The sequence below is a fragment of the Cydia strobilella genome, chromosome 3, assembly GCF_947568885.1.
Source record: "Cydia strobilella chromosome 3, ilCydStro3.1, whole genome shotgun sequence".
Taxonomy (NCBI): domain Eukaryota; kingdom Metazoa; phylum Arthropoda; class Insecta; order Lepidoptera; family Tortricidae; genus Cydia; species Cydia strobilella.
In genome coordinates, this window is record NC_086043.1 from 15,991,264 (window position 1) to 16,008,297 (window position 17,034).

The following is a 17,034-nucleotide window of genomic DNA, read 5'->3' on the forward strand; positions in this document are numbered from 1 at the left end:
CTCCTCTGGAGTTGCAGGCGTACATAGGCTACGGAGACTGCTTAACATCAGGCGGGCCGTATGCTTGTTTGCCACCGACGTAGTATAAAAAAAAACAATTTTTTTTAAAGAACAAGGATGTAAAAATATTATAAACATCGTTACCTCTAAAGGATGACTCACGTTAGACCGGGCCGTGTCTGGGCCGGAGCTTCCGGCGCTTACTTTTCTATGACATGACAGGTGATCACGTGATGCTTTCCAAAGAAAACGAAGCGCCGGAAGCTCCGGTCCGGACACGGCCCGGTCTAACGTGAGTCGTCCTTAACTCGCTTCCACTAGATGTTCCACTATCTTCGCTTTCGGCCATAGGGAAATAGTACTGGAGAAATTACATACAGTTTCGCGATGGTGTTCTTCTAGATCAAGGGTCGGCAACCTAAGTGTGTATGTAAGAGCGTGCGAATGGCGCTGAATAACTGTGAGGGACGCCGCAGGAGCCCTGCATGTAAGACGATGAGGGGCGCCCTGTATGTAAGAACTCGCGAAGCGCGATCTGAATTTCGACAATGTAGTACCTTTTCATTTCATGTTAACAAATTTTTTTTTGTACAATAAAGTGATTTACTACTACTACTACCTTTTGTCTAATAAATTCACGAATTATTAACAGTGTGCGGCCCGCTGCAATTTTGCTAACCGCTATATGGCCCTTGGCTGCTAAAAGGTTGCCGACCCCTGTTCTAGATTGACCACAATTTCAAGAGAAGTAATCCAATGCCCATGAAACTTACCGGATTAATTGACAGATATATAGACTTTAAACTGGCAGTTGGATATAATTTCAGTTTAATTTTTTGTTTACTTTTTAACCGACTTCAAGATTTCAAAGGAGGAGGTTCTCAATTCGGTTGTATGTTTTTTTATGTTTGTTACTCCATAACTCCGTCATTTCTGGACCGATTTTGAAAATTCTTTTTTTGATTGTAAGTATATACATACAGATTGGTCTCGTTTTTGTCAAGCTCGAGTTCTGATGATGGGATCCATGAGTAATCGAGGGAACTCCTCAAATGTGAAAGGCATACATATAGTGATTTTAGTATTTTCATCAACAAATCAAGCATTTACATTAAAAAAAGTGACATTTGATGAAGTAGGTAGGTAGAGAATGCCTCAAGGCGTTAAGTCCGTCATTTGTACTCTTTTTGTGTAAATTTGTGCAATAAAGTTTAAATAAAGAAAAATAAAATAATAAAACCGAAGAGCTGGCGGCTTCCTCGCACAACGTATCAGCATTGAGATACAGCGAGGAAATGCCGCCAGCATCAGCATCCTTGGTACAATGCCTCAAGGGCCTATTTTAGATTTAAGCTGGTTATTAATTTCGTTTACGTAGTACCACTGTATATATCTTGTATGTAAATAAAAAAAATAAAAAAAACTGATTACGAATATATATTTTATGGGCAATGCTGAGAACAAGTCGCAACGAGAATACCTTAAAGGCGACAGATTAAAACGCAGACAAATTACCTACCTTACGATGGCAACAAACTCCTTTGTTGCCGTCGTAAAAAAAACACACATACAAGTTTTTTACTCTGATTCAGATCCAAGGAAACTCTTTGAAAAATCGTGTTGGGGGATTGTCGGCGGAAAAATGTACTGTTTCCTGTTACTCATAGATAACATAAAAAAATCGAAAGGAGGAATATCATTTTTATTGGTTTTTGTTTAAGTAGATAGATAGACAGGTACCTATTTCCACATTTTGAACCGAATACCTACTGCCGACGACTGTGTGCATGGCATGCACATTGTGTTCAGTGATGTCTCCTAAGTACGAAATGAGTGGACGGGATAGATATATTATCATCACAAAGATTCGTCGTATCAATGATCCTCAAGCCTATAATATTGATAGAATAATTAGCTGATGTAACTTTAGAGAAAATGTAACTTTTTACCCCTGTGTACAAAACTGAAATATTAAGGCAGGTAGAGTTGTCGTCATAATTTTATATTTTTGACGTTTAACATTAACACTTGCACATTCTGTGCTATTAAAATCGCTGCCAACTTAGTTTGGTCTAACTCTAAAGGCTTTAGTAGTCAGCCTCTTAACGACATTTCTGTGTTCAAAATCGTCTAACCGTATTGACCAATTAAATTATGTTTAAGAATTTAATATAGATTTATTTTTGTAAAGAATAAAATGCAATAAACTAGCCATAATGCCAGCCACATTTAAAAAAAAGAACTTTCTTGAGGCTAAATAAATAAGGGTAAAATAGGGTAAGAAAGGCTGACTCAGTGGTGCATGGCTGATTTCCTCTATATTTTGTAATGTTTTTCACTCTATTCCCATGAAATGAAAAATTAATACCGTTGAAATATCTACGTTGTAATGATCGCCATTGCATAGTGGATAGAATATAAATTATACACTTTAACATACAGTATGCATAGTTGTGCTATATCGTACGTCATACCTGTAATGCTAACATTACTGGTATACCCACGTACATATGACAGGTACAATCTAATTTTGTATTCAAAACTTAAGTAAACGGGCTGTAACATAAGCATATCCTTGATACATGCGATTTAATTACAGTAAGGTGGAGGTTTCTGTCCTTGAGAAGGCTTTACCTACATTCTATAGTTCTGTAGGTGCTCGTGCTATTAAGATTTTGACACATATAAAACTATTCGGTGTAAGAGGTTAAGATACTTCATAACTTAACCAAGCAGACCAATAATAGGTAACGAAGGCTGACTATAGGCTATATTTCGGAAGGTTTTTCACTCTTTTCCCATGAAATGAAAAAATAATACCGTTGAAATATCTACGTTGTATTGATCGCCATTGTATAGTGGGCAGAATATACACTTTAACATACAGTGTGCATAGTTGTGCTATATCGTACGCCATACCTGTATTACTAACATTACTGGTATCATCAAGCCTTGTACATCTTTTGCAGATGATTTAAGCAGCATCTATGAGCTACCGACAGCGCCGCTCGTGGCTATACAACCCAATCCTTGAACGGCATAATCGCCCACATTTGTGACAAGTAAAATGAGGGCCCGCACCGAGGCGACCCTCGTCGCACATGTGTTTTATTGCCCGTTTTCGGCCCAAGTCTTGAAACCAGGACCTATCACTTTTTTATATTGTCAAATCTATAGTACTAAAAACACAGTGTATAATGCCATACGATAAATAAATAATAGTTCATGTGACGTAATAGTAGTTTATGTGACTGCTACATAATGAAAGGCATTAAAACTCGAGTGTGAGTTTATGAAACGAATCATTTCATAATAGAATCACACGAGTGTTTTAATGCCTAATTATGTACAGTTACATACACTGCTTTATCTACACACATATTATAAACTTTCTATGATATATTCACTAACCTCATATTACATCCGACATTGGGGCATAGTTGCTCTCTGGCGGAATTCGCGGATATGAGGTGGCGTCTCCGAAATATCTTTATCGCTCATTTTACACGAAACTTTTGCTAGAGTTACTTTAAAAACAACAAAACAAATTATTTTTTACTTACAAACTAATTAAGAGATAAACTGCACGCCAAATGGCGGTAAAGAAAACTTTTTTCACGCATGTCACGCATCCGTAGTTTTTTTTTAATTCAGAGACAAACTATAGTGGGGGTCGATTGCCATATCGTTCGATACCAACTAACAAGCGAGATTTGTCAAATTTGTATGCAATTGACATTTCATTTCGAATAAAACGTCATCTCGACTGATATTAGAATAGAGGTCAAATCTAATTTCTTTGTTTTTCAGAGATGTTCGAAATTTGAATAAAATAATATTATCGAAATCTATGTTATTATTTAGCAATAATAACATTTTCACAGATAAAAAATTTGCTGTAACAAAACAGTTTATCTTTATGTTGGCCATTATTTACGGATTTTGAAGGCATCATAAAGGGTTTATGATATGTGTGTAGATAAAAGTATTAATTATATAGAAGCTGCTTGCAGTTACTTATAACAGGATGAAAATTGTGGAACATATAAGAAGGCTTAGGTTTGACTTTTGAATTATAATAAAGAAATCTTTTCCCACGAATTAACATAACTCGACTCCCACCAGTTTGCCTATTTTCAGGTGCTGACGCGTTGAGTCTACACGTCTGCTTGTGAAGAAAAAGGAAAGGCATAAGGATAGCTCCGGCGTGCCTACACATAGTTTTGACGCGCAGCCAGTGCTAACTACTTAAATCAGATTTTTGCTTTCGTGCCAAAATTTTATTGAAATCAACAGATTTTATGACAAATTTGAATATGTAAGCGTAAACCTTAATTTATGGATAATTAATTATTTGTGTTCCATATTAGTCCTGAATTAGTAATAAGCATGTGTGAATCCTTAAGCAAATCAGAACTGGCGCTAAAAGGAAATGTCAAATATACTCGCAGTTGGCACTGGCTGGAACCCACCAGCAACCGGAAGCCATGTTAATTGGATATGTCAGACGCCACTGGCTTTCTCGCCCCGAGATAGTTGTGCTTACAAGACATTAATTATATATTAGGAAACTCGTCTGGATGCGGCTGGCGGTAGTGACATCAAAATTGTACGCGTTAACATACGTATGCTGGAAAGGAGAAATGGGATAAACGACATTTAGCTAACTTTACAAGAGAGCCAAAAAACTGCGATATTTTCAGAAAAAAAATCATTAAAATTCGTAATGAAGTCGAATATCTTAAATGAGTAACTTTATATGGTTATAGTGATATGTCCTATATTATCCTATCATAATTTTACCTTTAAATGGGTTATTTTAGAATTTAGTGTCGCTTAAGCAAAATTACCGTAAAAATAAAGAAAGGTAAATTTATCTTACCGACTTGTTTCACAAGAAATTATTCAGGTAAAAGAGTCCAAGCTAAATTTGGCATAATAATTAATCGAGTAATAATTTTCTTTTTGCAAAAGATGCTTATTGTAGAGTCAAGTAAAAATATATAGATGTAAAAATCGACATGGAAAAAGTCAAGATAAATTATCTAATCACTTATCAAGAAACTATTTAATTTAATAAGCTACTAAACTTATGGGACACATTCAGATTCAACCTAGGGTAGGTACAGGTACATCCTTTAATTTTTTTAGTTATCAAGCACGAACACTTAACTTTTGTTAGTATGTATGAATGTTTAGATTATATAATTTTTGAAAACCTGACTTGGTATTTTCTGAAAATATGAAAAATAATATGAAAAAGGAAGTAATAAAAAAATGACTAAGTGTAGTATTTCCAAGTAATTTCAGGGAAAACGGAATAAACGACAAAAGATTTAAATGTAAATGTAAAAGATAAACGCCGACAATTCAGCTTTGACAGTTAGGTAAATTTATCTATCGATGTTAATTTGCGCATAAGCATATAGGCGAAATGTCTCAAACGACATTAAAACTTATTATTAGGGCAGGTAAAACAAATCTAACCGACAGGGAAAGGTTAAATTGTCGATTTCCAACCTCGATTTGCTACAACTATGTAGGTGGTGCGCTGACGTGCCCAAGATGTGCTCGAGTATTTAGCAAGAAGATAGGGTACGTGAGCCACCTAAGGGCGCACCAGAGAGCGGATAATAACGCGAATTAAAAATTGCCTACTCCAGAGCACACAGTCGCTGTGGCCGAAATCGGTCAGGAGAGCATCAATCATCAAATTGTCATAAGGCAAAGTTATCCAAATGAAGATTAAACTGTACTGGCAAATAAGTAAAAAACTCTAAGGTTCATTATGTGGAATAACATTGCATATAATCTCCACTTTTTAAAAAGTTGTCAAAATCCAAGTCGTTTAGTGATTGAAATGTGTCCGTGATTCTCTGAATCACCGACTGGATAAGCGACCTAAAGTCGTCAGATTGGTACGAAACCTAGTCCATTCGACGCAGAAAAATCTGGCGATTCCAACGATGTATATAACTCAATATCTCTAAAACTGTCGCTTATCCAATTTCTCCTTTCCAGCGTCGATATGTATACATATATCTTATTGTGGGGTTAGATTCAAGGGTGCAATGATATGAATTGAATTCTCCCTGTTTACCCCTATATTAGCTCATGAGGACTGTTTTGTAGGTATTTTATAAACTATTTAATTCTTAATTTATGTGACAAAGCTTAACTAAACATAAATATAAAATAGCGGAACGAACTAATCATCTAAAATTATTTTCTCAATGTTCCTTAAGGAACTATTTTTTTAGACTAGAATTTACATCATAATCTGATCAATAAATTGCCGACACATCAATCCTATGCAAAATATACTGAGCTGAACTCGCGTACTTTAATTAAGATCTCATTTACTGATATACCAAAGCTCAAAGTTTAAGAGGTGAGATGTTTTACATTTCGAGGAGTGAGATCATTTCTCAACCTTATCACACAAAAGCATCAGATATGCTCAAAAGTAATTCTGCTGTTTAAGAGTTGACTGCAAAATGATTGATGGTGATGCCAACGACAGACGTCGCGCAAATACAAAACTTAATATTTTAGGGAAAATCATGAATATTATTCTTATATAATGACGAGCCATTTAGCTAAGTGGTTTCTGTATGTGCTCCCGAGATCGAGCAAACATTTGCCACTAGATACATGTGCAGGTTCTTCCGTTGAATATATGAGTATGTATGTATGTTTTGTTTTTCTTTTAGTTACTAAAAGGAACGCTTGAATTTCTTTCAAAGAAAACCAATGTAAGTGAAAACACTTGGATATTGGCATTCATTTACTTTCTACCTTTTGAAATCAAACGGAAATAATCAACGAGTCATTGCATTAGCACCAATACCTCATTACCTCGAAACATACTTAGACATACACCTATCTTTTGTAAAGATTTAAGCTCTAGCGTACAACCGGAAAACCAGTAGCGTCATTCTCTATCTTTAAGCCATAAGATGTATGAATGATTAAGTGCGAAAGATGAATTCATAGCATAATTCAATAATTTTAAATAAAAAAATAAAAATGTTTATTTTACTTTCAATAAAAATGTTTATTTTACTTTCAATAAAAATGTTTATTTTACTTTAAAAGTACATAATCATCTTAAAGTTAGTGGTTAGAAATGTTTTAATATCATGTCCATTATTATGTGAACTAGTACGTATTTATTTATTTTTAAAGTGGAAAAATTACTGCCTTGGGTGAGACTTGAACTCACGGCCTCTGGATAGTTCAAGTCTCACCCAAGGCAGTAATTCTTCCACTTTTAAATTTATTCTAAGCTTAATAGCATCGATCGCAGACGTTTCTGCTTGTTAAAAATTAATTTAGTACGTATTTAATTCGTAATTATCAGTATGTATCAGCATCGTGCTAAGTTGTAGGCATATGTAATCCAGCAATGAATGATGATAATGATCCATATAATAAGAAGTTTGTATGCAAAATGATTAAATTCCTTTTGTGAATCATCACCAGTTAAACTAGAATTGTGTTATTATTACGTCTCTATGTTCACGTGCTGTGCTGTATTCACGTGCTCACGTTTCATGTATGTATAACCTACATACATACCTACTTAGTTGAATAAATATGACTTTTTCGATACCTAACTTTTAGTGGACAAAAATGGACAATGGTCAATCTAAGAAATATTTAATTTACTGTAACAAATTTTGGTATTTAAATGTTATAGTATATTACACACCTATAAGTAGCAGGAAGGAAGGCAGTAAAGTACGAAATGTATCAGATCACATGTAAATGTCGGCCGAGGCGAAACCGAAGTTGATAAACACGTGATCAGGCTTTCTTATTTACTGGCCGACGTGTTTATACTATTTTTCTGTTCGACGGAGCCCGAAAACGGCAACTTCGTTTAGCGCAGCGTACCCAATGTTGACGCTTTCCGCATGAATAAAAGTAACAAAAACGATGATGATGGAGATTTAAACTTTTGCGATTTTAACTCATTATTACTTATTTACTAAAACGAGACTTAAAATCGCGCATTATTAAGTTTTAAAGCGCGTTCAGCATTGGCTAGAAGATGTTGATGCCAACTTCAGCCTGTCTTCTCCAAGACCACGGGGACAACGCCGTCCTTAAACATCGGAGTAGTTTTAAAACTTAATTAGGTATACGCGATTAAGTCCCTTTTTAGTAAATAATAATATTACGATCGTATCAAATGCTCTTATCTAAAGCATAAATTGAATAGCCCTCGAAATTCCAAATAGTGGCGATAATTATGTAGGCATGTGTTGATGTAAGAGGATGTTATCACAGCAGGTCACGATGGACCCTCTAATGCTTCATCCTACAAACGGCATTGTTTCTCCACTATCTTCCGGTCTGGATTCCTGGCTGACATTGCTTACTCGGCGATGGTTCCGCGTTGGTTTTTAGTCCAATCAAAGTGTTGATCACTGTGGTAAGCGTGTAAGTAGGTATCAGAGACTATCACAAACTGCTTTTATAAGAATACCTATACAATCTAATTCCGTCTTGCGAGTGTGTTCATGGTGCGGGTTTCGCAAGCGAGTGAGGGTTGTAAATCGAATTTCAATACGTCATATCCTCATGAGAAAACCCGTTTATTGTATTTGTTTATCAACATATAAAATTATTTTAAGTATTCATTGTCTATATTATAGACAAAATAAATAATGCTTTTATTAAACACATAAATACAAATAAGAAACAGGAATAGCCAAGTTACAACTAAACATTGAATGCAATGCAACTACTTAAAAACTAAATTAATATTAAATAACCTATATGTTATTAGACATCAAGTTGCCACTTATGTAAATGATGAGAGTATAAATTAAATGTCTGTTACCTATTACTTTTTAATTTCCAGCGGTAATTTTATTAAATGGCAAGTAACTTTAATTGTTATTTAATGTGCATTAAGGCCGTTCCATCGGTTTGCCGCTGTCACTGTCACATTTCGCAAGAAAGAACGGGAAAGATCATGCGCGCCAAGTGTCAATTTTGATCGAATTATGACGATTTTTATTTATTTTAAAAACGTTTCCTTTCAAAATCGAAATTCGAAAGCTATGAAATTACTATTTAAGTTAAGATTGTTTTTTTCTTCTTTTTATATTTATTATCACATAATAAATAACAGAGTAAAGTTTGATTAAAAGTCCGAGTTAGAGGTTACTTTGGGAATTAATTGTATCGAGCAAAGTGTCATAATTCGTGTATCGGAAGCTATGTTATTAAAGATAATATAGTCAAAAACTACATATTTTTTTTCCACGTCTACGAATATCAAGGCCTCTTAGAAATACATGATCATATAAGGAGATTTTTTGCCTTCTGGCTCAGGGAACCGCCTTAATTGTTTCGCTCTGTATATACATTATGTTACCTTTTTTAGGGTTCCGTACCCAAAGGGTAAAAACGGGACCCTATTACTAAGACTCCTCTGTCCGTCTGTCTGTCACCAGGCCGTATCTCATCAACCGTGATAGCTAGGCAGTTAAACTTTTCACAGATGATGTACTTCTGTTGCCGCTATAACAACAAATACTAAAAAGTACGGAACCCTCGGTGGGCGAGTCCGACTCGCACTTGTCCGGTTTTTTTAAGGTTGATTTTGATGTAGCATAACATATGGTAAATAAAGCTGTGTTTGTCATCTTAGAGGTAAACATTCTTAGTTGATTGGTCTATTCATACACTGAAACTATAAATCACGCATTTATTTCGTGAGGCACGGATCTGCGGCCAGGGTACGTGCTTATCTGTTATTTGCAGCGCGAACGCTATGCCGTGCCGGCGGTTTTCGGTAACATGTTGATAAATATTGGGGGAGATTTTGTGTAAAGGTCGGTACAGGATGTCGAAGGTAAAAATGTGAGCTGAATACCAAAGTCTGCAAAAATCTTGGTTAGACATTCGTGGAATCGCATCAGCAAAATGTTGGTTGTTTTTTTTATATTTTTTCATGCATAAAACCTGTGAAAGACGTGTCCAATCTTCTGGGAATTTCTAGATTATTTTATCCGAGTCATGGCAGTATGGAAACAACAACAGGTTTTGTGCTAGCGTAGATTTGAATCAACAATAAGATTAGCATTAGCATGAACAAGAAATTACTGCATATCTATAGGTAGCAGCTATCTTAATAAATAGAAGGGTAAATTTACAAGTCTTGTCATGCAAATACATATGTTTATAGATAAAATTACTTATAATAAAATATATTTCAAATACTTTTACTTTGCTTTTAGGCAATAAAACTTATCTACCTAACTAAAATTCAAAAACAGGGAAATAGAATCAAATTGTGAACATACGTGAACATCTATTTCTGTCGATTCGTAACTATATTTCGTAGAATAATTGTACCTACCTACCTATGACAGTTAATTTTTATATGGAGTAGCTGTCACGTAAAATGTTTGTGAAGACATGTTTTGTAAGTTTAGCACAATCATTTATTTATAAAAGTAACTTTTAAGTAATAAAATTACGGTAAATACATATTTTCACCTCAGCAGCTCGAACAAGCCTACTTTCGTCACTCCAGGGAGTGAAACAAAGTAGCTTTTTAATTAGTGATGGTCATGAACTGCCACTTCATACTTTGATTACTTTTTTTTTCTTGTCTGAATTATTCTGTGTAATTCGAAATACATTTTAACCTTTAATATGTTAACTACTGGGGTGAAAAATTATGTGTGCAACACGAGAGCAAAGTTATTTTACATCTCGTGTTTTTGAGTCCCTCGCTACGCTCAAGATTCTAACTTAGAATCTTTCGCTTTCTCGGGACCCAAAATAAATACTCGCAAGAAAAACCAACTTTCCTCTCTTGTTGCACAAATAACTATTCTTCAATTAGTTCTTACTCTATTCTATTGCAATGTATAATTTTAAAAATTAAGTACGTATTGAAATAAAGTTAGTATGATTTGAATATATAATATGTCGCTTTAATTATTTTATTAAATTAGTTCTTAAATTAAGTCCAACCAAAAGAGTCCAGACGGAACTGTAAACCATCATTCGAGGCGTGAAGTAGGTACATGTATTTCGAACACTGAAGCGTTTGAGATATAGTAATGATAAATGCAATGTAAACACTAAATCAGCAGGCATTGTCCGAGTGTTACTTAGCTGCTGGTCTATTGAGGATCGCAAATCCCTCGAGCCGTGCTGCAGTAATCATCTTGGATTTGTGCAGCACTTAACTTGATTCAATTGTTTCTAATCCGATCCCGGTTTAGTATTGCACATGACTGTATTAAGGCCCAGTTATTCAAAACGTAAGTCCTGCACGTTTGCCAGATTCGTTGTAACAAATGAATGTGACTGAAACTAAACGTCATGTTATCACCAAAAATTAATGTTATAAAAATGTATTCTAGAATTGTGAACTCTGCCATATACCTACCCTGGTAAGACAGCTTTGTCGTTAATTAAGGCGGCTTATTTGAAAAATGTAGGCGCGAAGGATCGGACACCCATACAAATTTTGATTTTTTTTCTACTGATATAGTATAATTTTAACCACGTCACTCTGCCAACTTTGTCAAAACTAGTTTGACCATCCGCCCTTTAGGATCCTCTTACACCTTTCTGAATTTAGTAACTGACAAGAGGGATGCCGCAATAGGTACATACATGAGACATGGTTTAGATATTTTCATCTCACTTTCACGTATTGCTGCGTCCCTGTCATCAGTTACTAAATTCAGAAAGCTGTAAAAAGCTATTTACTACTTGAGCAGAGGCAAAGATAACTTTAAAAGAAAAGAAAAAGAAAGAGTTCTTACGCTAGTATTGTCTATCAATAAAAAGGACGAGTAAAGCTTTTGACGATACTTTTCTGGGCAGACTTAGCCAACTAGATAACGTAACGTTGTGTGTTACTACCCTTATCTTTATGATGCTGGACCACTTGCGTCTGCAAAATGTCTATCTTTATTATCTCTTATTTTATCTTATAAATTTGACACATGAGCCCACACTAAGTAATCACTACATGGTATAAAACAAAGTCGCTTCCTGCTATATGGATGGATGTCTGTCCCTATGTATGCTTAGATCTTTAAAACGGGTGTATAATGTTTAATATAAATATAGATATAATAACATACATTTGTTATAACGCCATTTGATGTATTATTATATTAATGTACTTTTTATTATACGTTTCCTTTATTATATTGTGATTTCATCTGAACTATCATTGATATAATGCCTATTTTTAAATAGTATATGGACATGTCTTATAATGACATTTGTTATATTATATTTTCATATAACGTAATACTTCATATAATTTTATAAATTATAAATACATATATTGTATAACAATTTTTAGTATATTTTATTTAAGAATAACGTAACATTTTACATACTTTTTATAACTAGTACGCAGCATTATGTGAAATACAAATTATCCTAGTGTAAACACGCCTGACGAAAAAGAATAGCAAGTGTAGCATGCAGTTCTAAACTAACCTAACCAAATTATTCACGGATTTCGATTCTGTGGGTGCCGGAGTTCAAACCTAACCTAAACCACTTTTTTCCTAGGTATTTATTCTACGGGGGGTCAAAGTTCTAACCTAACCTAACCCTCCTTTTGCTAGGTAGTTATTCGTTTGTGCGGACTCGCAGTTTCAACCTAACCTAACCAATTTATGTCATGCAACTATTATGCCACACAAATAATTATGTGATATCACTTGTTATAACAAATAATATGCTTTAGAGTGTGTAATAATTATGGCAATATATATTAGACGAAGTGTAAATATGCCGTATGACCATTATACCAATAATTACAATATGTGTACCGTTAATTAGGTATTACGGTAGTATGCCATTTATTACGTTATTCAAAGTAACGATATACCAAACTATAATATATGAAAAGTAATTATAACAAATGTAATGCACTCCTTTAAAACTACGCAACGGATTTTAATGCGGTTTTTTTAATGAGTGATTCAAGAGGAAGATTTATAAGTATAAATACATCAGCATTGCACCAGTGCGAAGCCGGGGCGGGGCACTAGTAACTTATATATGTATGTACATACAACATACATACATGTAATATATAATAACCTACCACAAGAATACCTTCTTATGAAATAGACAGATATTGAGGACAGAATAAGTGAATTAGTCATCATTCAAGTAACAATTAATATTAATATTACTGGAAGTTAGATAATGTGTGTTGTTTTACTATATGTATATTTGGAGGCATTAATGCTCCGAAGGCATCCATCATCTGGGCTTAATGGCTTATTCGAATCAATTAGTAACTTGAAGCTTCGTCTAACGCAGCGTCTTATTGATTGTTCTGGGTTGATTTACGTTTTTATTACATGTTTCTTCAGTTCCTTGTCATTGGTCTATATGAGAAACTTTAGTGTCCTACTGAAAACATAAATATTTCCAGCCTATATTTCCCTAATTAAACTACCTATGTATATTTCATTGTTCATCTTATGTTTATTGCACGATATACAATATCTCTCACTTCCTTTTAGGAGCTTGTGTGGATACTGTGGATACAGTTAAGACGGAGTTTGGGTTTACCCAAGAGTATTTTTATATTTAGCCAACTTTAACCTTGTAACGTTTTTTTATGGTGTCTAGTGCAAATATGGTCTAGTTTTCGTGTTTAAAAAAAATGGGATTTGGCCTAGATAAGGATTACTATAGAACAGATTGCAACAAACACAGTCCGCACCTCACTGATGTCTTAAGATTGTATGTATCTTATAATTTGTCATTTGTCGACTTGCTGCATACTTTAAAATAACATTTTAAACAAATATATGTCGGTAGTTAATGGGAGGTATAGATCATTCACTTGACGTTAATATCGATGTCGAAGACGACCTGACGTTTATAAGACATCTGTCAAAAGGTTATTGCTTCCTTGACTAATTGTTATACCTAGTAAATACATTAACTTAAAACACACCGATTCTTGAAATGTTAATGGGTATGTGACGTAATGTTCGCCCAATAAGTAAACAGGAAATTAAACAGTTGTAAAACTTCGATTACAGGAAATTAAACAGTTATAGTAGGTAGTCTAATAATCTCGAGAAAATCAAGATTTGGCTTATCTTCTCATAGGTACACAGGATAGGTATCTTTTTTTAAACTAAAAACCACAGCCATAAACATATTCACTACTTAAATTGTAGTCAGGACGGATTCCAGTGCTCACATTGCATCCTTGTGTTGATAAAGATGGATCTGAATTTGTACATTAACATATTCACTGCCAGCTGCCAGTGACCCGCTAAGCGGGTTCTCTGTTCGTAGGTGCTTTTCACTACAAACGGCGCGTAGCACCCACTGGCAGTGAATGTGTTAATCCTCGGAATTTTGTAACGTGCATGTTGACTTGAGGAACCTCTGGAGTGCAAGTGTACAAATGCTATTGTGTTGTACTAGTTTTCAGTTGGCCTGTAGGTTTGTTACAATACCTTGTTTAAAAAATGACAGTATGGAATAATCAACGACTCCTCGAATATTAAGATTTTTCGCTTTTAAGTTTGTGATATATTTTCGTGGTAGACTTTGTATCGAGTCATAGGGATCAAGCTGCTACAATAATGGTGAAAATGCTTTTGCGCTCTTTATGGTCAGTAAATAAGTTTGAAATTGAATACAAGCACTTAACGACCTTTCTTGCCACGAAGCCGTACTAACAATTGGTTTTTACTTCTCTCCAAGTTACATTTATGTCTTATTAATGTTCGTTTGGTGGGTGTTCAGAAACTTACATATATAAGTATTATCCTAATTAACCGGTTACCTGGGCATACAATGTGCCATAGAGCTAAAAGTAGAAGAGGTGTATAGTGTAAGAAAGGTATTCTTAATAATTATCAACAATACCTATACCCCAGTAAAAAAAATGTCAACGTATTTTTGGACAATCCTGTAATACGAAAATCTCTGGCGATCGCATCTTAAGGCTATAATTTTAATTTACCATAACTGATAAAAACCTTCATTGCGTCTGTAACACTTAATCTGAGGATGCCCATTTGCGCACAATTCTCGTGCCCACTTTTGGCCTCGGCCAAATAAAAGATTTCGGGACTCGCGCAACCCTTACTTGGGCAAGAAAACAGCTGCATACCAAGATGCAATTATAATAAATCCAGATCCATATGAAAATATTAACACCAGATTTTGGGTTGTTTACCGCTCAAATCTTACGCCTACGCTGCATAGCAGAGCTTAAAGTAACTGATCCAGTTTTAAATGTCACATTTTGCGTTTTTATTTGTTGTATTAATATTTTATGTCTTTGTTTAATTAAAATTTTGCCTTATTTAGATTACGAATACAACCCAAACAGAATATTATTATGATATTTATAAAACCACGTAAAAACAGAAATCCACATCATTAATGAAAAGCTTTATGTAAAATTCTTCGTAGATAAATAATTTAAAATCAAACTGAATAGTGAATTATCCCAACTTTCAACTACTGAATATTTAAACTTGAATATTTAATCAATTTCGTTTGATCTCATATGTTAAGCTAATTAGTAAAATAGCAGATTAGAAAAGTAAATCTTATCGTTTCGTCTTTACAGTTTCCAAGCTTTTAAAATATGATTTAAATAAATATCCGAAACATTTTAGACGTAAGACTTTTTAATAATTTACCATTATTACTCTTGCCGTTTTATATTATGAAATATATTTTTTCCATATTTTGCCTTTCCATACATTCCAAAATAACACCCTGCCATATGTGCTCGCAATACACTGTTGCGAGTATAAAATATATGATATGGTTCAATCTGCGTCACCAGACCAGGTATTCCTCGACGTAGACCAGCGGGCCTAGCCAAGTAGGTAACCAGCATCGCTTAATAGAAAACTTGAAACGAACTTAAATAATCACTTCACTTTGACTGAATACATTTTTTTTTAATTTATCAATCAGATTATATATTTTATTCTTTTTTAGATAGCTTATAATTATATAGTGCCTACCGAAGTTTGTACGAAACATGTATTATCTTTTTTTTATTGTCACATCTGTATTGGGAACAATTACCAAAGTACTTAGACTGATTTATTACCAAAGTTACTTAAGTCTAGTCACTTTAGACATTTTTATGTGTTGACAAGGGATTAGCTCCTTGAAGAAATAACTCGAATTAAAAATAGCCCTTTATAAAACTTAACTATATTTTTTATTGACGATGATGGTGATAGCCCGGCCAATTTCGGTCATATGGCCGCTATAATCAATGGACTGTATTTTATTAGAGATACAGCAATTATTTTATTAAAAACACAAACGATGTCTGCAACAAAATTACCCAATTCCTCGATACCCATATCGTTTTATATGGTGAATATTACTTAAATTTGATAATTGGAACTTTTTCTCAGTCGTCTGAACTATAAGCTCAAACTAAAATGGATAATCTGCATTAATTAAATAAATTGATCTCATTTTAATGGATTGCCATTCTTAATCGTCATTAACGTCACGCCGGGGTCGGGCAGACAATTCCAGCTGTCTTCTTACAAAACTTAGTCCTTCTCTTGCTAATAGAAAACTTGCCTTTGATTTCGTAAACGTAAAAAACATTTTAATTGCAATTACGGGATTGTTATGTTGATAAGCAAGACGACAGGAAATAACACGTAGGTATTGAGAGCTTCAAAATATTTAAATATGTATATGGTAATAAGTTTTCAGTTGGCCTGTAGGTTTGTTACAATACCTTGTTTAAAAAATGACAGTATGGAATAATCAACGACTCCTCGAATATTAAGATTTTTCGCTTTTAAGTTTGTGATATATTTTCGTGGTAGACTTTGTATCGAGTCATAGGGATCAAGCTGCTACAATAATGGTGAAAATGCTTTTGCGCTCTTTATGGTCAGTAAATAAGTTTGAAATTGAATACAAGCACTTAACGACCTTTCTTGCCACGAAGCCGTACTAACAATTGGTTTTTACTTCTCTCCAAGTTACATTTATGTCTTA

At 34.2% G+C, this 17,034-nt stretch overlaps 1 protein-coding gene and 1 long non-coding RNA gene across 2 annotated transcripts in view; one reads left to right on the top strand and one right to left on the bottom strand.

Annotated features, from left to right (window-relative positions):
• LOC134756004 (odorant receptor 7a-like) overlaps window positions 1-1,745 on the top strand; it is a 154,779-nt gene extending 153,034 nt beyond the window's left edge. The window contains exon 6 of the mRNA XM_063692769.1: window positions 1,725-1,745. The gene's annotated coding sequence lies outside the window, so the exon portion shown is untranslated. The remainder of the gene's footprint in view (window positions 1-1,724) is intronic.
• Window positions 1-17,034, bottom strand: part of LOC134756031 (uncharacterized) — a 473,838-nt gene that overhangs the window by 261,393 nt on the left and 195,411 nt on the right. The window lies entirely within an intron of this gene.